This window comes from Dipodomys spectabilis, unplaced genomic scaffold (assembly GCF_019054845.1).
Source record: "Dipodomys spectabilis isolate Male_0828 unplaced genomic scaffold, ASM1905484v1 ptg000362l, whole genome shotgun sequence".
NCBI classification, from domain to species: Eukaryota; Metazoa; Chordata; class Mammalia; order Rodentia; family Heteromyidae; genus Dipodomys; species Dipodomys spectabilis.
Window position 1 is genome coordinate 2,806,297 of NW_024871039.1, and position 19,410 is coordinate 2,825,706.

Consider the following 19,410-nt stretch of genomic DNA (forward strand, 5'->3'; position numbering starts at 1 on the left):
CTCAGTCTTCAAGGAAATAGAAGACACACTCCAAAAATTTATATGGAACAACAAACGATCCCAAATAGCAAAAATGATCCTCAACAGAAAGAACAGTGCTGGAGGAATATAAATACCAAATTTCAAACTCTACTACAAAACCACAGTAATCAAAACAGCTTGATACTGGCACAAGAACAGACCTCAGGACCAATGCAATAGAATTGAAAATGCAGAAATGAACTTACAGACCAATAGCCATCTAATCTTTGATGAGGGAGCTAAAAAAATAGAATGGAAAAAAGCTTCTGCAGTAAATGGTGGTGGCAAAACTGGTTAACTACTTTTAGAAAAATAAGCTAGATCCTTATATATCACCGTGCACCAGAATCAACTCCAAAAAGATCAAAAACCTCAGAGTCAAAGCAGACACTCTGAAAACATTATAGGGTGTAATAGGAGAAACCCTAGGTCTCCTTGGCACAGGCCGAAATTTTCTTAATAAAGAGCCGGAAAAGCAACAAATCAAAGAAAGGTTGGACAAATGGGATGGCATGAAATTGCAGAGCTTCTGCATGGCAAAGGACATAGCTAGTAAGATCAATCAAAACCCACGGATTGGGAGAAAATCTTCACTAGTCATACAATGGACAAGCATCTCATATCTAAAGTATACCTAGAACTCAAAAAATTAAATCCTCCAAAAACAAATCTTCAAAGAAACAACTGCCCAATAAATAAGTGGGCTAAAGATTTTAAGAGAAACTTCTCTGAAGAGGAAAGAAGGATGGCCAATAGACACCTGAAGAAATGTTCAACCTCCTAGCCATTAAAGAAATGCAAATCAAAACAACATTAGATACCACCTCACCGCAGTTAGAAAGGCTATAATCAAGAACTATAATAACAACAGGTGCTGGAGCGGATGTGGACAGAAAGGAACCTTACTGCATTGTTGGTGGGAGTGTATACTTCTTCAACGACTTTGGAAAGGAGTATGCAGGTTCCTCGAAAGATTCCACATAGAGCTCCCCTATGACCCAGCAATTTCACTTTTGGGCATTTAACAAAATGTTCACAAACAAGACCACACTAAAGCTACCAGCACAACTATGTTTATTGCAGCATTATTTACCATACCTAAGATATGGTACCAGCTCAGATGCCCCTCAGTAGATGAATGGATCAAGAAAATGTGGTATATATACACAATGGAATTCTATGCTTCCATCAGAAAGAATGACATTGCCCCATTTGTTAGGAAATGGAAAGACTTGGAAAAATTATATTAAGTGAAGTAATCCATGCCCAAAGAAACATAGGTCCCATGGTTTCCCTCATTTGCAATATCTAGTATATGTCTGAGTCAAGCAGAAAAGGTCAAATAAATTGATTTCCGGGAAATGAACCCTAAGATATGTATTCAAATGTGTTTTTTCTTTCATGTGATTGTTTCTAACACATTTATAAGATTATTTCTTTGTTGCTTTCTATGTACCTCCCCACCTTATAACCCCTGCTTTCATTGTATTTGATGTCGGTATAATTTGTGGAGGGGAAGGGAAAAAACAAATCGTTTAAATAGGGATACAGGTGGACCCATTGCAACAATGAAATGTACAAGTCGTTATGTCAAAATATGATCTTTACAACTGTGGGGGGGGTGCTTGGAACGATGATTGTGTGTGGGGGTGAGGGGCGGGGAGGGAATGGGAAAAGATAGGAAGGGGAAACAAAAAGGAAGAGGCTACGATGCTTGATAAGAAATTTACTCATTATCTTGCCCATGTAATTGTAACCCCTCTGTATAGTATTTTCACAATGTAAAATAAAAGAAAAAAAAGTACCAATTAAATTAATAGTTAGTGTATGATTATATAAAACTACATTGACTAATTTTCAATTAATACTTTATTATTTATTCAATCATGTTACTTAAAAAAGGAAGGAATAATTTAAATGCCAATAATTTGTAATAATATTTTATATGCAATTTCCTAGTATACATATATCTCTCTCTTGCTATATATATATATATATATATATATATATATATGCATCTATTTATCTATCTATCAATCTACATATTTATGTGTTCATACACTTGTCAGTCATCGGGCTCATTTGTAGATTGCTTGCCTACTACGTACAAAGCCCTGAGTTCGATTCCTCACTCCCTTGTGCACAGAAAAATCTAGAAGTTGTGCTGTCGCTTAAGCAGTGGAGCACTCGCTTTCAGCATAAAAGCTTCGGGACTGTGTCTAGACCCTTTCTCAAGACCCAGGACTGGCACCAAAAAAAAAAAAAAAATAGAATGTTCTGACTGCAACAATATAAGGATAGTACTGCAAATATACCTCATCACAGAACAAGCATGGAGTCTGGTGCTTTCAGCTGCCATCTTACCTGACTTAGCCAGAGGTAAACCACTGCAACCCAGCTCCACGGAACCAGAAGAAGTTGCTGGTTCACTCACCACTGTCATCCAAGATACTCAGGGGCTGATCTGTGAAACTCTCAGCTGTGGTTCACAGTAGTAGAGCTCTAGCCTTGAGCAAAAGACCTTAGAACAGTACCCCCAAATTTTCAGTGCATTCCCCATGGCTCTTTGCAACAGAGAATTATGATCTAGGTGTCTGTAGCTGAGGTCTGTCACCCTGCCTACTCAAGAAACTGAGATGTGAGGATCTGGGTTCTAAACTATCCCAGACACAAAAGTTCCCATGAGACTATTATCTCCTATTCACCACTTAGAAACTTGAAATGGAAGCTGGGCACCAGTGACTAACACCTGTCATCCTAACTACTCAGGAGCCTGAGAGCTGAGGATCATGGTCCAAAGCCAGCCTGGGCAGGAAATTCCTTGAGATGGACAATTCTCTCTAGTGACCCACCAAAAACCTGAAGGGGTGCTGTAGCTCCAGTGGTAGAGCGCATGGTTTTAGCTGAAAAGCTCTAGGATAGACAGCACCCAGGCCTAGACTTCAACTCTTCCAACTTACAAGAAAAGAAAAGAAACAAACAAACCAAAAGAGGAGTGGTTACAGTGCTTTGCATGTATTAATCCCTGGAATTGAATCCTCAGTACCACATCACTAGAAAAAAGCCTGAAGTGGCCCTGTGGCTCAAGTGGTAGAGTGCTACCCTTGTACAGGAGAAACTCAGGAACCATGCTCAGGTCCTGAGGTCAAGTTCCAGGACAAGTGTATGCACACACACACACACACACACACAGACAGATACCAGAAGTGAAGCTATGACACCAAATGGTGGTAAAGCACTGAGCTTCTGTTCTGAGCTCATGGTCAGCACACAGGTCCTGTGTTCAACCCCAAAAGCTAGCCATCCAGGGCTCAACTAGGATATGTCAAAGGTTTCAAAATCTGATGCACTTCACCAGCCCTAGATGATAGGAAACTTTGGGATTTTGCACAAGTGCTTAGATTTAGCAAGCCTCTGGAATCCTAAGGAGGCACCATTGCTAATTAGGAATCTTTTCATTAGGTTCAGCTCCCTTATTGTCTGCCAGAAGGACCCATGAATTAATTGGAGCAGGTTATTTCAATACTGGAACATAATCTAACAAAGACAGGATAAGTGCAGGGAACTTGGCCTGCCACAGGAGGTGGCACAAATGAAAGAAAGCTTCCTGGGGAGAGAGATAGCTTAGAGTACAAAGAAGCCTTTTTCTCTTGGCCTTCAAATTTTGCCTACACTCATCCTCACTAATTGGCTCAGATGGAGTTGTTTCTTACACAGCTGTACAGGAGGGGGGCCTTTTTGTCTGTCTGTCCAGACCATGAGGCAGACTTCCTCCAGCAGCCTGGAGTGCACAGAAACCCTCAGGCTACACTGGGAACAGTGAGGGGAGCCCCGGAACATGCACTGTTTTGAAAGCACTCTCTGTGCTATGAAATCATTCTATTCAAAGCAAATTTCCTAGCTGAGTGCCTTTCAACATAGCTACTCTGGATCTTTACCAATAGAAATACATGCATACATACATGGGGAGACATGGATTTACTACTTTTTCTTTTTTGGCAGGTCCGGGCTTGTACTATGAGCCTAGTCACTCTCCCAGAGCTCCTTTTGTTCAAGGGTGGTGCTCTGCCCTTGAGTTTCAGTCCCACTCATGGGTGTTTATATTCCTGTGATCCCTTAGAAATAAGAGTGTCCTGAACTTTCCTGTCCCGAATGAATTCAAGCTGCCATTCTCTACCTCTCAGCCTCCTGAAGAGCTAGGATTACAAGCATGAGCCTCTGAGACCTGGCTTTCTTTTATTCTTCTTGTTCTTTGTTTTATCATGACAATCTGAAATCTTCACAGTGTCATACTAATGGTTTGCATTTCGAAGTGAACTACCCAGGCCTGGAGTTCAAATGCCAGGACTGATACCTACAAATGGAGGGAGATCTTCAGAAAATCATTCCTATTCATGGGAATGCTTAATGGACTGTCATAAAAGTAACAATTAAATTCACAGTTGTTCATGATTCTCCTAAAGAATGCCACACAAAAAGTATTGGATTATGTCTTTCATTCTAGCACCATGGTATGATTCTCCTAATTAAGGAATACTGACTACTTTTACATTAATGCTTTAATAAGTATTAAACCATGATACTTCATTAAATGGAGGCTTAATTTAATAACTAATAATTCACAATATATATTATTCAATATCCTCATATTGTCTCTCTCTCATATATATATATAGAGAGAGAGAGAGCAAACTACACATCTATCTATCTATCTATCTATCTATCTATCTATCTATCTATCTATCTATCTATCTATCTATCTATCTATCTATCTATCTATCTATCTATCTAAATCTAGGCCACTACTATGGCTTGATCACACGTCCTCAGAACTGGCTGGAAGCTCAATTTGCCAAAGGCTTTGTCTACAACTGACACTTTCATGAATTCGGCATTGTGGGTTGTGAGTTCATATCCCAGCATGGCCAAAAGTTTATAGGTGGAGTAATAAGCGAATTTTGACATATTTTTTTTTCCTTCTCTGTAAAAGTCCTGGGTCTCAGTATGATGTAAAATCCATGTGCAAATATATCCATGTGATAAGATATAATAAATGAAATAAATGAAATAAATATTATTTATGTAATAATAATAAAATAAAGAATAAATAGATAAGGATAATAAATGTCATATGGGGTAAACCCATGTATGTAAAAAGATTTCATACATGAATATTATTTTTTCCAGTCTGTGGCTTGAATTTGGTCCTGGAAATTGGTCTGAATTTCTTGTTTTCAATGACGGTGAGCTTCCTGTCCCCCAAAGTGCCACAGAGATACCCAGACCCTGAGTTCAAATCCCAGGCCTGCAAAAAAATGGTGCAAATTCCAAACCAGTGCCTTATTTTTTTTGGCCAGGCCCGGGGCTTGAACTCAGCTAGTAGCAACTCTGCCTCAGTTTTGATCATCCTAGGCTGGGGTGCAACCTCTGGACCCACAGCCCATCTTGAGATCCCAGGACCCAAGTTTAAATCTCGGGACTGGCAAAAAAAAAAAAGTGAAGGGCTGGGAAGGTGGCTCAATAGTAGAGTGCTTGCCTTGCATGCAGAAGGCCTTGGGTTGGATTCCTCACCACCATATAAGCAGAAAAAAGCCGGAAGTGGTGTTATGGCTCAAGTGGTAGAACGATAGCCTTGAGCTGAAGATTTGAGGTACAGCACCCAGACCCAGACTTCTGGCCCCACAACAGACCAAAAACAAAAAAAAGGACGGGGGAAAAAAGGAGAAGTATAAAACTGGGAAGTTCCGGAAGGCGGTTTTACATTGTTTTTTTCCTTTGCATTGTGACCATCCTGGGTCTAAATGACAGGACCCGAAAAGTGTACATGACCTTGCACTGTTGAAGTTTGGTGGGCTATCAGGGAAGCCACAGCCTAAACCAGCAACCTAGGTCCGGGGTTCGGATCCCGGGACTGGTACCTACAAATGGCAGGAGATCCTAAGAAACACATTCCAATAGACATCCATATGAATGGAATGTTGTAAAAGTAACAATTACATTAGTATTTAGTGTATGATTATATTAAAATTATACACAATAATCATAGTACATTGACTAATTTTCAATAAATATTTCATTATGTATTTAACCATGATACTTAAATAAAGGAAGAAATAATTTATCGATAATTGATAGTAATATAGTATATATAATTTAATAATATGCAGACATCTCCCTCTTGTTTTATGTATATATATGTATATATAAAACAATCTACATATCTAAGTCTACACTTGTTACTCCTGGGGTTCAGTGGTAGAGTGCTCGCCTAGTATGTATGAAGCTCTGGGTTCGTTTCCACACTATCACATGCACAGAAAAGCCAGAAGTGATGCTGTCACTCCAGCACCTAAAAATCAAGTTAGAACGTTCTGACTGTAACTATAGAAGGCTAGGACTTCAAATACCTCATAACAGAGCAAGCCCAGGGTCTGAAGCTCATGGCTGCCATCTAACCTGACAGCCAAAGGTCAATCGCTGCAAACCAACTCTATTTAGCCAGACGTTGCTGGCTCACCCCTAGCTGCTTGGGGGATGAGATCTGACACTGGTGAGTTGAAAACTCAGCCCTGGCAGGAAGTCTGTGAGACTCTGAGCTGTGGCTCAAAGTGGTAGAACTCTCGCCTTGAGGAAAAGGTCTTAGGACAGTACCCCCAACTTATGAGTGACATCCCCAAAGCTGACGACCCTCCCCCCCATTAACCACCCATCTATATTGTTAGATGTGAACTTGTGTGGTTTGTGACGTGTTTCTGAAAGAATGGTGATACTGATGAAAGCACCCGAATTCTAATGACAGCTTGTGGGATACAGCTATGTGATGAGCCCTTCCTGGGATGCTGGGTTCTGAGTCCTTCATGGGTTGCTGTATGCCGAGTCCTTCACAGGGTGCTATGCTATGAGCCCTTCACAGGGTGTATTCTTTCATCTGGTCCTTGTTAGAGCTCCACAAGTAAGATGATTGTGCTGATGAGAAAGTTGAAGCTCAGATATGTCCCCAAGGCAGGGCCAAATTTATGTATGTACTGAACTCTACTGACTTGTCTCCTGCAGACAATTGTTTTGGTTTAGTTTTCTCCATCATGAACATTCAACTTAGAGCCTAGGCACTGACTTTCCTCTTGGGCTCATGGCTGGTGCTCTACCTGTGAGCTAAGGACCCCTTTGCAGCAAAGTGTGTCTTTAGCTGAAGTCTGTCATCCTGCCTTCTCAGGAAGCTGAGGTTCTGGGTTCCAAACAACCCCAGACACAAAAGGTCCCACGAGAATATTATCTCCTATTCACCACTTAGAAACTTGAAGTGGAAGCTGGGCATTGGTGACTCATGCCTGTCATCCTAGCTACTCAGGATCCTGAGAGCTGAGAATCACAGTCCAAAGCCAGCCTGGGCAGGAGATTCCTTGAGATGCTTATCTCCAGTGAACCACCAGAAAGCCTGAAGGGGCACTGTATCTCAAGTGGTAGAGTGTTAGACTTGAGCACCCAGTCCCAGACTTCAACTCCTCCAACTACAAGGAGAGAAAGAAAGAAACCTGAAGTGGAGTGCTGGGAATGTGTCTTAGGGGTAGAGTGCTTTGCATGTATGAAACCCTGGGTTTGAATCCTCAGTACTACATCCCTAGAAAAAAAAAAAACCTGAAGTGGTTCTGCGGCTCAAGTGGTAATGCACTATCCTTATACAGGAGAAACTCAGGTACAGAGCTGAGGTACTGAGTTCAAGCTCCAGGACTGGTGTTTGCACACACACGCACACACACACACACACACACACACACACACACACACACACACACACACACAAGATACCGTAAGTGAAGCTGTGACACTAAATGGTAAAGAAAAGAGCTTCTGCTCTGAGCTATGGTCAGCACTCTGGCCCTGTGTTCAACCCCAAAATATAAACACCCAGAGCCCAACTAAGAGAGGGCAAAGGTTTCAAAACCTGATTAGTTTCACCAGCACTAGATGACAGGAAGCATTGTGATTTTGCATAAGTGCTTAGATTTAGCAAGCATCCGGAAAACTAGGGAGGCACCTATGCCAATTAGGAATCTTTTCATTAGGTTCAGCTCACTTGTTTTCTGCCAGAAGGACCCTTGAATTAATTGTAGCAGTTTGTTTCAACACTGGAACATAGTCTAACAAAGACAGGATGAGTGCAGGGAACTTGGACTGCCCCGAGAGGCAGCACAAATGAAGGATTCCTGTCAAAACAAAGCACTAGGGAGAGAGATAGCTTGGGGTACAAATAGGCCTTTTCCTCCTGGCCTTCAGAGTCTGCCCTCATCCTCATTCATTGCTCATCCTCAGTAATTGCTCCGGATGAATTGTTTGTTACACAGCTGTTCAAGAGTGAGGCCTTTTGTCTGCCTGTTTCAACAATGAGTCAGACTTCCTCCAGCAGCCTGGGGTGCACAGAAGCCCTCAGGCTACACTGGGAATAGTGAGGGGAGCCCCAGAACATGTCTTGAAAGCACTCTCTGTGCTGTGAAATCATTCCATTCAAACCTTTCTTCACAGCAACTCTAGATGGTCACTGATAGAAATACATGCATACATACACAGACACATAGAGTTACTGGCTTTATTTTTGTGGCAGGTCCTGAGGCTTGAACTGTGACCCCAGGCACTGTCTCTGAGTTCTTTTTTCTCAAGGAAGCACCGTATTGTGTCTTAACCCATGATTACCCTAGGCTGGTTTGCAGCATTTACAGATGATCCAGTCATCCTAGGACCCCAATTAAACTCCCAGCACTGGCAAAAATACATCAAACCAACAAGTATGGATGAGGAAAAAACCAGCAAGTATTACACAACCGTTTTACCTTTGTTTCCTTTGCACTGTGACAACCATGGGTCTCAATGACTCAGCTTGAAAATTGTATGTGACCTTGCATGGCCAAAGGCTCAGAGATTGTTGGTAAAACCTAAGCCCCACCCAGATACCTATGCCGTGAGTTCTATCCTCGGACTGCCACCTACACACAGCTGAAGATCCTAGGAAACTCATTCCTATCTATAGGAACATTAATAGAATATTTGACATGTACAAATTGAATTACTATTTATCTAGTCTTTCTAGTATAATATTGTACGCATAAATATATATCATAGATTAATTCAATTAATAACTTCTACCGTGATTAATTAATGGAGGCATAATTTTAGACCAAATAATTGGTAGTAATAGAATATATAATTGGTAGTAATAGGATATATAAAAATAAGATGCAGACATCACTTTATATAGAGTTATACACTAGATTCTACATAAATGTCTGTCTTTCTCTGTATACATTTATTTATAGATGCATATTCATATGTAAATACACACACACTGCAATCTACATATCTATCTTTTTATATATTGGCCACTCCTAGGGCTTCATCTCAGGTCCTGAAATTTGCCTGAAAACTTCATTTGCATCAGACCGGTGTGCTAATATTGACCCATTCATGAAGTTGACCTGCTAGGTTCTGAGTTCAAATCACAGAACTGCCAAAAACTTAATCCTAGTGGAAGAAGCCAATTGTCCCACTTGTTTTCCTTATGGGTGTCAAAATTCCTGGGTCTCAGGAATGATGTATAATACATAGGCAAATTTATGTCCTATGTAATAGGATGTAAAAAATGTTATATGTGTAATCATACTCACTAAAATACATAAGAAATACATAAAATAAAATGAATAGCTACACTAACTGCAATATAAGTAAACATGTGTATGCAAATATAAATCATGTATTTAAAATGTATATGAATATTATTTTTTTGAGAGCTAAGACTTGAATTCAGGCCCTGGGAACAGGCCTGACTTTCTTGTCTTCCAGCATGGTGAGCTTCCCCTTCCCCGACAATGCTGCAGATTTTCCCAGAGTCTGAATTCAAATCCCAGGCCTGGCAGAAAAAATGGCATGAATTCCAAGCCAAGGAGCCTCATAATTTTATAAATATTTTTAATGAATTTATTTATTTATTTTTATTTTGTCAAGCACAGAGCTTGAACTCAGGTTGGGGCAACTCTGCCTCAGCTTTGATCGCTCTAGGCTGGGGTGCAACCACTGGACCCACAGCTGAACCTGGGTTCCTGGGCCCCAAAGATTTACAGGAAAAAGATAAATAAAATGACACAGATAAAAATCTGGCAACTTGCAAATGGCTGTTTTACATTTGTTTTTTTTTGCAAGGTGACCATCTTAGGTCTGAATGACATTGATGAAAAGTTCTGTAACCTGACATTGCTGAAGGATGGTGGGCTACCAGGCAAGCCATAGGTCAACACGGCAACATAGGCCCTGTGGTCGAGGCCCGGTCCTGACCCCTACCAACGGTGGGAGATCCTAAGAGTCTCATTCCTATTCATAGGAATACTGATGGAAGATTATGAATGTCAAGATTAAATTAGTTGTTCCTGAGTGATACTACTATAAAAGTAGTGATTTTAGGAGGCTGATTGATTTTAATGAATATTTTGAAACATTAAAAGAATACTATTAATTACATGGATGCAATAGTTTTGTGACAGTGGTTGATTAAATTAATAATTCATTAAGAATGAACACAATAATACTAATTACATGGGGGCATAATAAATACCCAAGAATTGTTAAAAATGTAGTCTATATAACTGAAGAATATATAAACATCTCTGGTACTCTATAAAGATCTATATTTATTTGTGTACTACCATCCGCATGTCAAGCTGTCTTATTTTGTCAACCCCTGGGGCTGGATCTCAGGTGCTGGTAACTGCTTGTCAGCTCCATATGGCCCAGGTTGCTAGCACTCACAAAAATTGAATCGTGGAGTAAGAAGCACTGGTGACACATGTTTTCCTTTTCTGTGAGCATCTGGGTGTCAGATATGAAGTTTCATACATAGGCAAATCTATATCCCATGTAATAAATGTAACAAATATTCCATGTGTAATACCAGTCAATAAAATAAATGGTAAATAAATGAGTAAAACAACAAATAAAATGCATAACTTCACTAAGCACAATATGGGGTTAACATATGGGGCTCAGTCTCATCGGCTGGGAACTGCCTAGCAGCTGAATTGGCTAGAGGCTGCTGTGCTGACAGTCACTCATTCATGAGCTGAGCCTTCTAGGCCCTGAGTTTAGATCCCAGACCTGCCAAAAATGCAATCTTGGAGTAAGAAGTCAAGAGTGAAACATATTTTCCTTTTCTATGAAATTGCTCCGTGTCAGGTAGGATGTATAATTCGTATGCAAATCTATATACTATATAATAGGATGTCATAAAGGTAAAAATGTCATAGGTGGAAAAATGGTCACTACAATAAATGAAAAACAGATTGAATTAATAGCGAATCATTCTGGGATAATATTAGACAAAATAATTATAGGACGTGGATTAAGTTTAATTAATATATTATTAAGCATTAACAGAATGAAAAGTAAATGGAGACATAGTTAAATACCTAATAATTGGTAGTAACACATGATGCATAAATTAATTATAAATAGAGGTCTCATTCTATAAAATATGTAATTATATGTATGGATGTATGTACATATATGATAAACAATAACAGTAAATTGAGTAATAATTAATGTTTTATTAATTGTTCAACTGGGATATATAATTAAATGGAGACATCATTTAATACCTAACATTGGTAGTACTATTAACTATAATTTAATAATATGCATAAATCTCTCTCTATTTTTTTTGGGTCCAGTCGTGGGCCTGAAGTCTGGGCCTGGGCTCTGTTCCTCAGCTCTTCAGCTCAAGGCTAGCACTCTACCACTTGAGCCACAGCACCACTTCTGGCTTTTTTTTTCTGCTTATGTGGTGCTGAGGAATTGAACTCAGGTCCTCATGCTTGCAAGGGAAGCGCTCTATCACTGAGCCACCTTCCCAGCCCACATCTTTCTTTTTGTATATATAATATTTATATACAGCAATCTCTATTTATACCTCATGCACTCTTGGGACTCCGTGGTTGAGTGCTCGCCTAGTAAGCAGGAAGCCCTGGCTTCCATTCCTCAGTACCATATAATAAGAAAAACCAGAAGTTCTGCTTTCTTTCAATCAATTGTGTACTAGCCTGGAGCACAAACGCTTGGGGAGAGTGGCTAAGCCCTTACTAAAGGCCCAGGACTGCCACCAAAAAAGGTAGACTGTTCTAACTGCAACTATAGAAGGTCAAGACTTCAAATACTTCATCACAGAGCAAGCTAGGAGTCTGACAGCTGCCACCTAACCTAACTTATCCAGATGTAAATCACTGCAACCCAGCTCCAACGAACCAGATGCTGCTGGCTTACCTCAGTCATTCTAGCAGCTCACAGGCTTTAAAACCCAGCCCTAGCAGGAAGTCTGTGAGACTCTTCCAAGTGGTAGAGCTGTAGCCTTGAGCAAATGTTATTAGAACAGTATCCCTACATTTCAGTTCAAGCCCCATGGGTAACCTCCCCTGAAAAAAAAAACTCCACTAAACCATTAGATGTGAACTTGTGTGGTTTGTGAAATGTTCCTCAAAGAATGGTGATACTGAAGAAAACACGTTGATTCTAATGACAGCTTGTGGAATACAGCTATGTGCTGAGTCCTTCACAGGTTGCAGTGTGCTGAGTCCTGAATTGGGTTCTGGGTGCTGTGTCTTTCACATGATGCTGTGTATTGAGTCCTTCAAACAGTGTCATGTGCTATGTCCTTCACAGGGTGCATTCTTTCATCTGGTCCTTGTAAGAGCTCCACAACTGAGATACTTACACAGATAAGAATATTGAGGCTCAGATATACCTCCATGGAAGGAACAAAATTAAATATAACTGAAGACTAGTGAGTTGTCTCCTGCAGACCATTGTTTTGTTTGTTTGTTTTTTCAGTCATGAACCTTGATCTCAGGACCTAGATTTTGACCCTTACCTCTTGGGCTCAAGGCTAGCACTCCACCAGGTGGAGCCAAGGATCCCCTTGCAGCAGACTACCATGGCCTAGGGGTCGATAGATGAGGTTTGTCATCCTGCCTTCTCAGCAAGCTGAGATCTGAGGATCTGAGTTCTAAATTATCCCAGACACAAAAAGTCCCATGAGACTATTATCTCCAATTCACCACTAAGAAACATTAAGTGGAAGCTTGATGCTTGCAGCTCATGACTATCATCCTAGGTTCTCAGGAGGATGAGAACTAAGGATCATTGTTCAAAGCTAGCCTGGGCAGGAATGTCTTTGAGACACTTAGCTCCAATGGACCACCAGAAAACCTGAAGTGGTGCTGCGGCTCAAGTGATAGAGCACAAGACTTGAGCTGAAAAGCTCAGGGACAGCTCCCAGTCCCAGACTTCAACTCCTACAACCAACAACATCAAAAATAAAACCCCAAACCAGAAACAATCTAACAAACCTGAAGTACAGGGCTGGGAATGTGCCTTAGGGGTAGAGTGCTTTGCATATATGAAACCCTGGGCTTGATTACTCAGGACAACATCACTAGAAAAAGCATGAAGTGGTTCTGTGGCTCAAGTGAGAGAAGGCTATCCTTGTACAAGAGAAATTAGGTACAGTGCTGAGTTCAAGCTCCACGACTGTATGCACGCACACACATGGACATACACACACAGACACACAGACGCACACAGACACACACACACACATAGACCAGAAGTGAAGCTGTGACACAAAATGGTAAAGCACTGGACTTCTCCACTGAACTTATGGTCAGCACCAAGGCCCTGTTTTCAACCCCCAAACCTAGCCATCCAAGGCCCAATTAAGAGAGGTCAAAGGTTTCAGAACCTGATGATCTTCACCAGCCCTAGATGACAGGAAGCTTTGTGATATCTAACATGTACTTGGATTTCTCAAGCTTCCAGAAAACCAAGGAGAGGTATCATAGGCCCATTATCGCTGGCAATGAAACATTTCATTAAGTTCAGTGCCCTAGTTGTCTGTAAGAAGGACTTCTGAATTATATTGAGCACTGTATCTGAGCACTGGAATATAGTCTCACAAAGGCAAGATAAGTGCAGGGAACTTGGCCTGCCATGGGAGGTGGCACAAATGAAGGCTTCTTGTCAAAACAGAGCACTGGGAAGAGAGATAGCTTGGAGTACAAAGAGGCCTTTTTCTCCTGGCCTTCAGAGCACACACACACGCATCCTCACTAATTGGCCCAGATGTGGAGTTGTTGTTACAAAGCTGTACAGGACTGAGGCCTTTTGTCTGCCTGTCCAGACAATGAGAGAGACTTCAGTCCAGCCCACATCTGGGCTTTTCTGTGATCTCTTTTTTTTTTATTTTAATTTTTATTTTTTGTGACCATACTGTACAGAGGGGTTACAATTACATGGGCAATATAATGAGTACATTTCTTATCAAGCATTGCAGCCTCCTCCTTTGTTTACCCTTCACATCCCTTCCCAGCCTCCCTCCTCCCAATTCTCTCCCCCCCCCCATGCACCAAACTTGTAAAGTTCATTTTCGACATGACAACTTGTACTTCTCATTGTTGCAACGGGTCCACCTGTATCCTTAAACAACTTAGAAATAACAGTGTCATGGACTTTCCAATACTGGCTGGATTCAAACTAATATTCTCTACATCTCAGCCTCCTCAGAGCTGAGATTACAGTCAGCAGCCACTGTCACTTCCCTTTCTTTCCTTCTTCATTTTTTACTCTGGACAAGCTGACTTCTTAACAGGGTCATTCCATTGGTTTGAATTTATAAGTAAACTACCCAATGTTCTTTATAGCTGCTTTCTCTGAGAATGATTTTCTCTCCTCATCTTCTCCTCTTGTCACAGGTTTGCAGCCAAAAGTGAGAAATGAGTGTTCCAGGATTTGGGAGCCAATGTCCACTGGACATGCCAGTCACTTAGCATTGAGCTGCAGTAAATTTACTGTCTCAGGATGAGTGGATCGAAAGCTGGAATGATCCTCATGCAGTCTGCAGTGCTCCTTTTGCCTGTAAAATGAACTAATAATTATGAGTGTTTCCAACCTTAAGTATCTAGAACACACTAGAAGCATATTCTAGTTTCTGTTTTTCTCTAGTACCTCTCGAGATTTAGACTAAAGGTTTGTGTGGAGCGGTTCCTTGGTGAATCCCTGAGGAAAGTTGCTTGAATCCTCCTCAGGAGATAGCTGTCCAAAGTCAGCCTGAGCAGGAGGTCTGTGAGCCTCTTTTCTCCAATAAACCACCAGAAAACCAGAAGTGAAGCAGTGGCCCAGAGGGTAGAGCTCCAGCTTTGAGAGAGAAAGCCAAGCAGGAGATACTGGCCAGAGCAGGCAGTAAGGCCTGGGAGGCAATTATGTCCAATTTTTATCGACCAGATGGCTGGAAGTGGAGCTGTGGTGGTGGTAGAGCTTCAGCCTTGAGTAACACAACTCAGAATTGCATAGGGTCCTGAGTTTAAGCCCTGGGATGACCACAAAAAAAAATTCAAAGAGAGAAGGCCAAGTTATGTATCAGTGCCTTACCTACTTATGTGTGTATTACCTCCTTGATTACACACATATGCAATGCTTCTGCTTTTATTTACTGATTTATTTTTCAGAGATGCCTGTTTCACATACTGCATCATAATCTTCATTTCAGGCCCATCACTTTTCTCTTCCAGGGTTCCAGGCCTGTGTCCTTATATGATACACACTTAGGCTCTCAGCAGGGTTTATTTACATTTTATTATTATGAGGCCAACACAGGAACAATCACAAATCGAGCAGGGAAAGACAAGATCAGGTTTCTTAGAAGTAACCGGTATTCAGAAAAATTAACTTGGGGACAAAAAAATGGCAGCCTACTTATGTAAAAATTACCATTAAGAAAAAGATGAGGGGGTTGGGAATGTGGATTAGAGAGAGAGTGATTGCCTAGCATGCAAGAAGCCCTGGGTTCAATTCCTCAGTAGCACATACACAGAAAAAGCCAGAATTGGTGCCGTGGCTCAAGTAGTAGACTGCTAGAGACAGTGCCCAGGCCTTGAGTTCAACCAAGAACTGGCAAAGAGATAGATAGGTAGGTAGGTAGTTGGGTGGGTAGATAGATGGATAGATAGATAGATAGATAGATAGATAGATAGATAGATAGATAGATAGATAGATAGATAGATAGATAGATAGATAGATAGATAGATAGATACAAAAATGATAGATGAATCTGGTCGTGGATGTCAGGAGGGAAGAAGGGAACAATTAGCAGTCATGAGGCCTTCTGCAGTGTGCCAGGATACCAGCATCGCATTCATATAACCACAGAGCAGGAAGACTGTCTCTCTCCCACTTTTCAGGCAGCTGAGGGTCCCAGAGCCAAGAGGGAAGACCCAGGTTCTAACTTAAGTGCTTGGAGAGCGAAGAGAAATGGCCTTGCCTCTCCTTGGACTGGGGATTAGCATTAATGATGTGCAGAATGAAGGAAGGAGAATGGACTCACCGAGGTAGAAGAAGGGCCTTCAAATCTGGCAGATGAAGAGTGAAAAACCCACTCCTTAAAACCAGAGATCAGGGTTTTCAACTCTGTTCCTCCCCTTCCCCCCCCCCCCACACTCACACACTAAACTGGCTCTCTATTGGTAACCTAAAGATAGCTTGAGGCTCCCTTCACCTGAGGGAGGAAGGTTAATCAGTCATTGTGTGAAGAGGCTGAGAAAAGCCTGACCCTGGTGTAACTCTAACAAATGTTTGAAGTTCTCCCCGCCCCACCCACCCCCTTTGCTGGTTGTGTCCGGAATGAATGGTTTTGCAGCTCACTTTCCTGTTGAGTGTGTACATTCTGCTTCCTAATCCTGCAGGCCTTGGTCTCTCACCTAGCCTGGCTTTTGCAACTATTTTCTGTCCTTCAAATGCAGTGTTACAATGGAGTTCTTCCTGCTAACAGGGCTAGGGCTTGGATCCTGAGAACATTTGAACCCAGGATGGGTCAATAATGTTTCTTTCCTGCTTCTATAGCTTGAGAACTCTAAGAACAATTAGAGTGCAAGTAACTTCTCATCACCAAGGGAAACCCAGGAAGCTCTTGAATATCTGACCTTTCAGAAGTGGAAGTCAGAGTGTCATAGACTTTCCTACTCTGGCTGGCTTCACCCTGTGATCTTGAGACCTAAGCTAGGGAGATGGGCGTTAGCTACTAATTCTCTGCTAGGTTCAGAACTGTAATGACATTGTAAGTACAAGTCACAAAGGGCTTGGGAAGCATATTAACCCTTTCAACATTGGACCTTTCAGAACCTTGTAGGACACAAAGTTATAATGCTAGAATCTCAGAGGCTGGGCATATGGATCTACTAAACTTGAACCTTGAGCTCTGACTCCAATTCTCGTATACATTAGCATTCATTTTCCAGAGAATATTCTCTTAATTAGCAAATAGGAAAAGTACTTTAATTAACCCTCACTTTTTTCCAGTTGTGTGTCTTGAACTCAAGCCTGGGCACTGTCCCTGAGCTCTTCAGTTCAAAGCAAACAGTACCACTTAAGCCACAGTGTCTTTTGGTGATTCATTGAAGATGAGTCTAACAGGCTTTCCTTGCTTAGCCTTTCTTTGAATTGTGGTCTTCAGCGCTCAGTCTCCTGAGAAGCTAGTTTTCCAGGTGTGAGCCACCAGCATCTGACCTATTATTTTTGAAAGTCCTGGGGCTTGATCTTAGGGCCTGGGCACTCTCTCTGAGCTTCTTTTTCTCAAGACTAGAGCTCTACCACTTGAGCCACTCCACAGCTTCTGGGTTTTTCTGAGTATGTAGCACCGAGGATTCAAACCATGGCATTCATGCATGCTGAGCGAGCTCCTTACCACTAAGTCACATTTCTTGCCCCACCCTTACAATTTTATCCCTCAACTTGCCTATCCTCAAGAAAAGGCCTCTGATCATAAATCATCTAAAGAAATCCCTATAGGAAGGTGTCCAAAGATAAAGAAGACAAAGCTCATCTGTGGGAGAGACTCTACAACATGTGAAGACTGTGACAAATGCTTCCATTTAATTATGTATCATGTTCCAACACTTAATAAAGTATAAATGAAAATGAGTCAATGTCCTAAATTATTGTGAATCATTTTATAATAGATGTAAAACATGTACTAAATATTATGTGTATAATAATACTAAATACAATAAACAATAAATAAAGGAATAAAATAAAAAATAAAATACAAAATCAATAATAAAAATAATAATATGTAATAAACATGCATATGTAAGTATATATCATATATTACACATGTATAGAAATATTTTTTTCCATTGCAGGTCGTTCATTTGGGCCCTCAGAACTCTAGCCTGAATTTGTTTTCCTCAAAGACAGTAAGATTCACCTTCACCCATGGTGCAAAAGAGTTACCTGGAAGGTGAGATCAAATCACAGCAATTACAGAAATACTGGCCCCAGTTCCAAGACAGTGGCTTAATTTTTTAAATGAAAGCAGTTTTGTTCATTCAGTTCTATACAGAACATTTAAAAAAAGCAGTGTAGAATTTTGTACAGCTTTTGACATCCTTACCTTATCCCCAAAGTGCTTCTCTGAGCACTACATTGTTTCTTTTTTGTACATTTTTATTGCAAAAATGTTGTACAGAGGGATCACAGTTACATGAGCAAGGTAATGAGTTCATTTCCTATTGAGCATTGTTGCCTCCTCTTTTGTTTTCTCCCTACCATCCCTTCCCTCCCATCTCTACAACTACTCCCCCTGCTGAGCTCAGTCACTTTTTTTTTATTTTTGGCTTGGCACAGGGTTTGAACTCAAGTAGTGGCAACTCTGCACCTTCCCTCACATTGCTACAGATTTACCAAGACCCTGAGTTCAAATCCCAGGCTAAGGAAGGAAACTGGCAGAAATTCCAAACCAGAGAGCTTTATTTCTTTTTAATTTAGTTAAATAATTAATTAATTTTTTTTTATTCTTTCTTTTGCCAACCACACGTCTTGAACTCAGTTCGTGGCAACTCTGACTCAGCTTCCATCACCCTAGGCTCTGGTGCAGTCTCTGGACCCATAGCCGATCCTGGGATCCTAGGCCCTGAGGGTTTGCAGGAAGAATAAAAAGTAGGATACCACAAAAAGTGGCAAGCTTCAGAGGGCTGGGGTACTATGTCTTTTTCTTTGCACAGTGGGTCTGAATGACAAGGCTGCAAAGTGGACATGACCTGCCATTGCTCATACATGCAAGGCAAGCACTCCACCACTGAGCCACTTTCTATTTTCTCATTCCTAGAAGAAGCTGCACATAAAAACAACACTGATCTTCATTTTCAGTCTGTACCTTTGAATACGGAGGAACATCTTTCCTCTGCTCTCCATCAATTACCTACTTTCCAGTTAGAATGACTTGGAATAATAAAAATGGAAAAAGAGAAAATAAATCATCATGAAAATAAACAGATGCAGAAAATTCACTGTATTTTTCTCACAAGTTCA